Raw genomic sequence first — 9654 nt, forward strand, 5'->3', positions numbered from 1 at the left:
TACATATATTTTACTCAAAATATTATTAATAGATTAATAATATTATTGATGCTTTGACTTTGTTGAGTTTATAAATGGTCTCCATAATATATATATATATATATATATATATATATATATATATATATATATATATATATATATATTATGATTTATTTCATTTAGTATTAGTAGCCTATTCATAGTGTATTTTAGTGCAAAGATATCAAATAGAATTATTAATTTAGTTTAAAGAGATAAAAAAAATTAAATTTGTTATTACTCAAAATTTTTTTACTATATATCAAATAATGTGTTCATTAGTTTTTATTTTATTAAAAAAATTATCTAGATCATAATACTAATAGTATATCATAAGGTTATTATTATTAATGTATTAACCAAATTTTAATATTTATTATTTATATATATTTAAAAATTATATTTGAGAATTATTTATTTAGTTTCATAATAAATGATATTTTTTAAATTTGAATAATTTATTAATTAGTTTGTATTTATTATACCATAATTATTCAATAATTTATTGAAAAAAGAATATTAATATAATGAATAAAAAATACTGTAGCTATTTATTGTAAGAGAGATGGGCAATCCAAGGACAATTCTCACCCTTGCAGCCAACTCTAACCTTTTTCCTATCATTTTTAATCCAGACCAACTCCCTCCCCTCAGCAATAAATGAATCATTCACAACCTCCTTGAACCTTTTTATTGTAGGAAATCTTGTGCCAAGCTCAAATCTGCCTTCTCCGAAGCCATACTATTCATCAAACTCTGGCCAGTGTGGTTTGTTCCCTTCATCCTCCAATGAGACAGGGGTATGCAGCTCCTCAGATTCATACTCGAACATAATGTCCTCATCCTTTATGTCTAGATCGCTGACATACTCTGCAATGGCTGGCCTCATGTTGGGCTCCCTAGCAAGCCTAACTCTATTGGGCTGTCTTCCTGACCCATTTGTGCTGGGCTGTTTAATAGGCCCAGTGAACCTTGAGGAACCTTCTCCAAATGAACCCACCCTTCTTACTTTAAATCTATACCTTTTAGACTCATGTGTTGCTTGTTTTTTTTGCTTTTCCTTGGGTTCAACCCCTTTCCTCAACGATGGAGATACTTGTTTCCTCTTCCCTTTGGCAGCTCTAGCCCTTCTGCTCTCATCATCTTCACTACTCTCATTCTCACTTTCATAACCAGCAGGTGGTGGTTTATACAGCTCATCTTCCTCACTGCCATCGCTTATCATTATCAGTAGATGAGTCATCCAACTTCTCCAAATCATTTGGATCGACTTCTTCCTCAACCTCATCATTTTTCTTACAATCACCATCTGCGATCTGAGGTTGATCAACAGGATGGTAAAAAAAATGTAAAACTCATCCGTGTCTTTGTTCCTCAACTTTGCTTGTCGCATTTGGTTGATCCCTCCATCCCTCCTTAGTACATGCAACCTTGACTTTATATCTTTGCTTTTTGGATCATACCAGTAAGCCTCCTTATACGATTGATATCCCAGTCCTTTGAACATCATGAACAGATCTCTAAAATTGGCAAAATCCAAGTCCATCGACAAAAACCTCTAAACTTGACCATGCAGATAGACTGACTCACATGTAGGTGTCCTTAAAAAGTAGCCCCCATGATGGAACACAGGAACACCGAATACATCAACTATCTGTAACATTTTTCAATACACAACATAACACAAAACTAACCCTTATTATCAAAATCTCCAAAACCTCACTAAATAATACCCGACAAATGACTAACCCCACAACTAATCAGCTACTACACTCACTTATAGTCCATATAAATCTCATCCTACGACATTGATAACAAATTTGAACAACAATGTATTTACCACTCTCCACGGCGGACGCAGATTGAACCACGAAGCTTCAATAGAACTACTTCACGAAACAACAACAACGACAATATGGAGACGAAGTGTTGTATTTTTTGGAGGAAAAGCGTAAGTGCTAGGGCTTCCTGTAATTGTCTGTGACTGATATAGCCATCATTGGCATATCTCATAAGAACCATTGCAAAATATTTTCCGAAATGACGTCATCTTAGTGTATAAGGACCGCGATGTCCCATAATTTTTTACAGTGGACCACGTCAGCCCCGTTCACAGCATCTTGGAGACACGTATCCATTATTACGCCACATAAGCGCTAGGTAATCTAAATCCATAACGTGTTGCGAAGCATATTGAACGGAAGGACCAATTTGTACGGCGTTTTGAGATGTCAGGGATCGTTTTGTATTTTTCAGTCTTGAGGGAGTTAAATGTCCACGAATTAAAAGCTCAGGGACCTATTTGTCATTTACCCTAAAGTTATTTTGTCATTTGTATTTTAAAATTTTATATTTTCAAGTTGTAATTTTTTAGTGAAATTTTTTATTTAAACGAGTTTATTAAATTATTGTTGATTATATATTTAAAAATTTAATATTTTTAAATCTATAGTAGTTATTTTAAAATGTAAATCTTTTAAAATTATAATTTTTATTATTGTTTAATTTATATGGTAAAACTCAATAATTGAAAAATCGATTTGTGTAATCACTTATTGAATTATAATATTTTAATATAATTTTTTAAAAATAACTATTATATTTATTTAGTGAGATCTAGAATATTAAAATATTTAAAATAACTACTATATTTATTTTGTGAAATCCAAAATATCCAAACTACTATATTTTGGATTTCACGAAATAAATATAGTAGTTATCTTAAACGTTTTAATCTTTTAGATCTCATTAAATAAATATAGTAGTTATTTTAAAAATATATTAAAATATTAAGATTCAACAAGTGATTCCACAAATTAGTTTTTTAATTATTGAGTTTTACCATATATATTAAATAATAAGAAAAATTATAATTTTAAAAAATTTAAAAGATTTAATTAAAATAACTACTATGTTATTTAATGAGATTTAAAATATTAAATTTTTGAATATATAATCAACAATAATTTGATAAACTCGTTTAAATAAAAAAATTTCACTATAAAAAATTATAATTTGAAAATATAAAATTTTAAAATATAAATGACAAAAAATTTTATAATAATTTAATTATTTTTATTATTTTATGTAAAAAAAATTTGTTTATTAAGGTCTAAAAATAATATTAAAATTAGTATAAAAAATACTTTAAATTTAATATTATAAAGAAAAAATAAAAGAAATTTATATAAGGACTAATTTGATTAATTTTTAATATTTTAGGATGAAAATAACTTACATCTGGACTTTCAGGGATTATTTTGATTATAAATAACTTTTTTATATGTAAAGTGACATGTGGCATGCTAGGTGTCACTGACCTAACACGTCAACCAATCATCTTGTGACACGTGACATTAACCTACCACTTCATCATGCCACATGGCGCTTAACGTGACACGTCATCATCTAACTAATAGAAGGACCAATTTGACTTACGTTTTATCTTTCAAGAATTAATATGACTAAAATAATCTTTTGAGGACTAATTTGAAGCATGAGTGATCTTTCAGAGACGAATTTGACTATTAACTTGAATCTTGAGACTTTTGAGAAATTTCCTAAGTTGGTTAAAGAAAAAGGTTTTGAGTCTTGGGAACGCTTGAATGTTGTTTTGAACTGTAAAACCTTTTTGGCTGGTTTGTAAAATCCCTTAACCTCCATATGTAGTATGAGAACCATTTTAAAAATGCTACTGCTGGTGAATATGATAGATTAACTTGAGTAATTCCTTGATAAAGAATTTGTTAAATGAAATATGATTAAAGAAATATGTGATATTAATTGACTGCCTGGCAAGAATGGCGGTGCTATCCCGCTTGCTCAGTGCGTTGTGGATTCATAGGGATGATAGTTTTATTCCGCCCACGGTGAGGATAGTGGTGTTATTCCACTCACGATTTGTGGACGATTATCCTCGTGATAAATATAAATATAAAGACTTATGGTGCCGATTTTGATTATGTTTATGATTAAGTTTGATTATGATTCTAAGCATGATTGATTGTGAATATTATGGAAATATGATCACTGAATTGGAAAGGACAGTGGTGAATCCTGTTTGCGTATTGTTTGTGTTTGCAACCCGGATAAGGACGATGGTTAAATCCTGCTCGTTCGAGGTACCCAGTAAGGACGGTTGGTTAAATCCTGCTTATTCGTTGTTTATTATGATTATCAAGGACGGTGGTTAAATCCCACTTGTGTATTCCGGACAAGGACGGTTAGTGTGATCTCGCTTGCTTGTGGAACCTACGGTAAAGATGGTGGTTAAATCCCGCTTACCCGAGTCGGGTCTGGCAACATAATCGATGCGTGAGCTCATGGTCAGTAGGAAAGTCATGCATCATGTGCATCTATATGACATTATTTGGGTGTGCATATTGTACTTGGTTTGCCTATGTGAATAATTCTATTTAACTGCTAATTACTATATTTGATGTAATTACTCGTGATTGTGTTTGAACTGCATTACTTGTGATTGTGACTGTTGGTTTGGATTATGGTAGTTGGAGTGTGATTTGATTTTGTGTTGGGCCGAAAGCTGTGATGTGATATTATTTTGGGCTGGAAGCCGTGATTAGATGAATTAATGGTAAGTTTGGTTCGAATGGTTCCTTAGTAAGCAGTGAAATGTTGGAAATGTTCTTTTTGCTTGGGATTTTTATAAGGGAAATATGAGTTTTGGATTTTGGATAAGTAACTGATGGTTTAATTGAAAAGGTTTGGATCTTTAGATGTTAAATCATTGGTTTTCAAAAAGATTCATAAGACGAATGCTTATCATTGCTTTTGAAGTTCACTCTTCTTTTATACGTATCATTCTATGACAATTCTTAAACCCTCTACTGAGAACCTGTGAGGATGATGTTCTCACTCCCTACAGACTTCTCTTTTCAGAACGACCGAGGAAGCTTATGAAGTTTCACTGAGTTCTTAGCTATGTTGTTTTTGGTTTGGATATATTAGTTATAGTTTTTTCCTCACTTTTGTTGTTATTATATTTTTGTAAGAGGGATAGGAGTCGTGATCATAATGTTTGAGATGTTATAAGTTATTGTTTAAAGACTCTAGTTAACATGTATATATATAAAAATAAGAAGTGATGTGCTTGGTTGTGTATGTATGTACGTACGTTTTCAAGAAAAAGAATTTCCAGTTTTTCAAAGAAAAATTTACATGGATTTGAGTTGAAAAGGCTCCTATTTTACCATTAAGTATATGTAAGTCGTCGTAATATCCTCGTTATCAGAGTGGCGCAACCAGAAGTGTGACATTTTGATAGTAAGGGTGATACACGAGTGCCTAAATGGCTCTTAGATTGTAGGATTCCTTTCAATGCGGTTATGTCACTATTTTTTCAAGATACATTGGATGGTGTTGCTGCCATTAGGCCTAGTTATAAAGGTCCTTCTTATGATAAGTTGACGGTTCACTTGTTAGCCGATCTCAAAAGAGAGTGTTAAATAGTTGTTGATAGCTATAAGACTGCATGGAAAGAAACCGGATGTACCCTCATGGCTGATGGTTGGACATATCAAAGGCAAAAAACATTAATTAATTTTTTGGTTTATTATTCGAAAGGGTTGTGCTTTGTGAAATTTGTAGATGCTTCAAATGTGGTAAAAAAATGCTTCAAGCTTGTGTTACTTGTTTTCGGAGGTGATTGAATGGATTGGGCCTGATAATATTGTATATGTAAGGACTGATAATGCGGCGAATTATGTTGTTGCTGGTAGGCTTATCAATCAGAAATTTGTGAATATTCACTGGTCACCTTGTGCTGCTTATAAGTAGCATGCGGCATATTTTTAACCTTGCATCACGTGCTTTGAAGATTACAGTGTTTGTGTATAATCATATGGTGTTCTTGTCCTAGCTAAGACAAAGAACTCCTTGGAAGGAGATTGTTTGTCCAGGTGTAACTTGTTTTGTGACTGTCTTCATCACATTGAAGAATATCTTTGAGCACAAAGCGGATTTACAAGCATTGGTTGTAGATGCACACTTTACCGGACACAAATTAAAAAGGAGTGCTAGTGATAGAGTTGTGCATGCAATTATCCTAGATAATAAATTTTGGGATGATTGCTTTACTGCATACAAACTTGTGAATCCGTTGACTAAATTGATGAGGATTGTAAATGCTGATGATAAACCATCATTGAGATATGTCTATGAAGGTACGATGAGGGCAGAAAATGCAATCAAAGAAATGTTCAAGCATAGTAAGACTACATATAAGCCTTACACAGAGATTATCAACTCAAGATGGGATAAACATTTGAAAAAAAAAATCTTCATGTAGCAGCTTATTTCTTGAATCCTGCTTTCTTTTTCGATGAAAATTATAAAGAAGCACCGGATGCCATGCGAGGTTTACTTGATCTTGTTATATTGCATTGCAAGGTTAATAATTTTGATAAGCCTGAAGTTTTTCGAGCTGCAAAAAATCTTCAACCTAGTAAGAATATCTGTTTGATAGTAACTACTTTTATGTTTTCATTTCCTTAATTTGATAACTAATAGTTGGGTTATGGAATTGTAACCTGTAAATGAATGGTGGAGGTTCTTTGTTGGTTCTGTTCCATGTTTACAAAATATGGCAGTTCGCATCTTTAGCTAAGCATCTGTTTCTTCGAGGTGTAAAAGGAATTGGAGTTTTTTTTTTATCAAATTCATACAAAAGAAGTAATAGATTGGAGCATGATAGGCTAAATGATATTGTATATGTGACATATAATTTGCATCTTAAATCCAGGTAATATATATTTCATACTTTCATTTCATATCATTTGATTCTGTGTAGTAAACATGTTATACTATTTTTTATATATTGTCTTTAATTTGTTAGGAAGAGAAGACAAAAAAGAAAGCAAAAGGTGCAATATGATCTAATTGATTATGAAAGTGTCAATTTGGTTGACTTTTGGGTGACGGAAGAGGTTGTTGAAAAAGAGCCTGATCTTCCTAGTAACATTGAAGACTTGCTTCGTAAGTATTATAGTTCATTTTTTTGATCAATTTATTACAATAACTTTAATCTTTAATTTATTGATAATGTGTTATATATTTCTTTAGATGATATTGATGCTGATTTAGATCAAAGTGGTGGTGGTGGTCGTCGTCGTGATAGTAGTCCTACATTTTATGCTGGACCACTTGATTTTTCTGGTCCAAGTAGTAGAAATGAAGGTAATGATATCAACGAAACAAATCTGCAGCAAGTTATAACAGATTTTGATAATTGATGATAAATTTGGATGTTGACATTTTATGTTTGGTTGGTTGTTTTTGTTATTTGACTTTTGAGTTTATATTTGAATGTGATCATAAAATTGTGGTTTATGTAATACTTTTAATTTAGATAATATTTTAAAATTTATATTAAATTATAATTATATATTAGTGTGTTTATTTATATTTTATTTATTATTTTATTATAAAATAATTTTTTCAATTAAACCACGATCGAATTGATTGAACCACTAAACCAATAAACTAGTAGCTAAAACAGTTTAATGACCGGTTCGATTTTCAAGGCCGTGATTTTATTTTTAGAATTTTATCATTCCTCTTATCTTTTCTTCTGTTTTCATCTAAAAAAAAGAACCATACCAAGAAGAAGATTAAACACAATAATTTCAAAGACAAATAAAACAATAATCAAATTGCTAAAGGACCTCCACGGAAGCCGTCGTAGCTTGCGGAAGAAATTGCCCTTGAGAAACGCGGTCTTTGCCTCCACAGCCATCCTCGTCTATCCACCGCCACATTTTTAGGCTCCTCACCAAACTCAATCCACAAGATCAAAAACAACAACAACAACATTCCCTACAAACTCCTCAAGAAGACCAAAACAGCACCGGCGCCCAACGATTTGGACTTCCAAGTTTTCGAGGATCCCTTTGCATCTGTTCGTAAAGCCTTATCCTTCCAAGACGTCGATAGCACCAAGATTTCCCATCTTCCGCCACAGCCCTCCCACCAAAAAAGGAAGACAATGTTCTTCGACCTGGACGAGACTCTGGTCCACTAAGCCCTCGCCGGTGCCGGAGCATTACGACTTCGTCGTGAGGGCTGTGATCGACGGCGCGGAGATTGAGTTCTACGTCCTTAAGCATTCCGGCTAGGAGGAGTTCCTGTCGGCATTGGCGGCGAAGTTTAAGGTGGTGATTTTCACGGCAGCGCTGCGGGAGTACGCAGAGCTGGTGCTTGACAAGCTTGATCAGGACAACCGGTACGTGTCGGTGTCGCACAGGCTTTACCGGGACTCGTGCCATCCAGTAGACGAGAGGTTGGTGAAGGATCTGTCAGAAACAGGTCGTGAGTTGGATCAAGTGGTGATATTAGACAATAACCCAAACTCATTCTCAAAACAACCCGAAATCGCTAGACCAAGTAATAATTGGAATAGATGAGACATACAACTTTCACTGTTACAATCGATTTTATAAAAAAAAAAAAAAAAAAGTATAGGGTACCAACATATTATCTATCAACTTCTGCCAACTTTTATTTATAATTGTGTTTTATGGAAGTGTGTTCGTGGATATGTCTAATAATTAATATATTTTAAATACATATATAAAGAGACACATTCAGAAAATATATTTATAAAGACACTTCTATTAAACATAGCTATAAAAAAAACATTTTTATCAGACACATCCACGAACACATTTCTATGAAACACAATTATAAATAAGAATTGACAGAAATTGACAAATATACTGTTGGTAACGTAGCGGAACCGATCAAAAAAACAATAGATTATTTTATATATTAAATGACTAAAATGAATTTTCAATCGAGGTATTTGACATCAATTATTATCTATTAATTGATTGGTGTTACATTCAATCGATTAGATTAACCATAAACACGATTATCCCATCGTTTACGCATCTCGAACGGATCAAAATAACAAACATAGAAGTTTTAGAAATCAAATTATTTTAAAGACTCATGATCGAATTAGAATTAAGATCAACAATAGAGATTCTATGTTTTTATTATTTTTAATTATTCATGATACCCATAAAAATATAAATGATAAATAATAAAATAAAGAGTAAATTTTTAAATAAAATAACAATTAAAATAAATTCTATGATATTTAAAAATGGTTCCGGTTCATACCAATACCAAGCCTCAATTTCTCTAAAAAGAACTGAAGAGAAATGATCTCTACCTAGTCTTAAGTTCAAGTATGTACCCATATGAATTAGGTGCATCATTATTAAGTATATATTTGTTATTTTGTCAAAAAGACGAATAAAGTACTAATTCGATTCCTGTTTATTTGTCTGAATGATGTGACCTTTGACAAAAAAAAAAAAACAATTTACTTCGCACCTTGATCCTGTGCTCTGTTTGTCAATGTATTTTTTCTGTCATTTTTGTCACTAAAGAGTAACAAAACTTATTGATGTGTCTCATTAAGCAACTGAGGTGGAAGGTTAAGGTGGTAAGATGGATGTTAGATGCTCACATGGCTTATTAGAAAGGACAGGAGTCTATCTATCATGTTTCACGTGAGCACGACCGATGTCGTTTTGCTGCTCCCAGAAGACGTTATTAGATGATTTTCGTCATCTCTCCCTTTACTTCATGTTTGGAACACTAAACCTC

The 9654-nt window shown here is 32.3% G+C and overlaps 1 pseudogene; it reads right to left on the reverse strand.

Annotated features, from left to right (window-relative positions):
* Positions 1-763: 763 nt before the first annotated feature.
* On the reverse strand, positions 764-5297 carry LOC148569138 (uncharacterized; annotated as a pseudogene).
* Positions 5298-9654: the final 4357 nt, after the last annotated feature.

This window comes from Arachis ipaensis, chromosome B4 (assembly GCF_059453495.1).
Source record: "Arachis ipaensis isolate K30076 ecotype BB chromosome B4, ASM5945349v1, whole genome shotgun sequence".
Taxonomy (NCBI): Eukaryota; Viridiplantae; Streptophyta; class Magnoliopsida; order Fabales; family Fabaceae; genus Arachis; species Arachis ipaensis.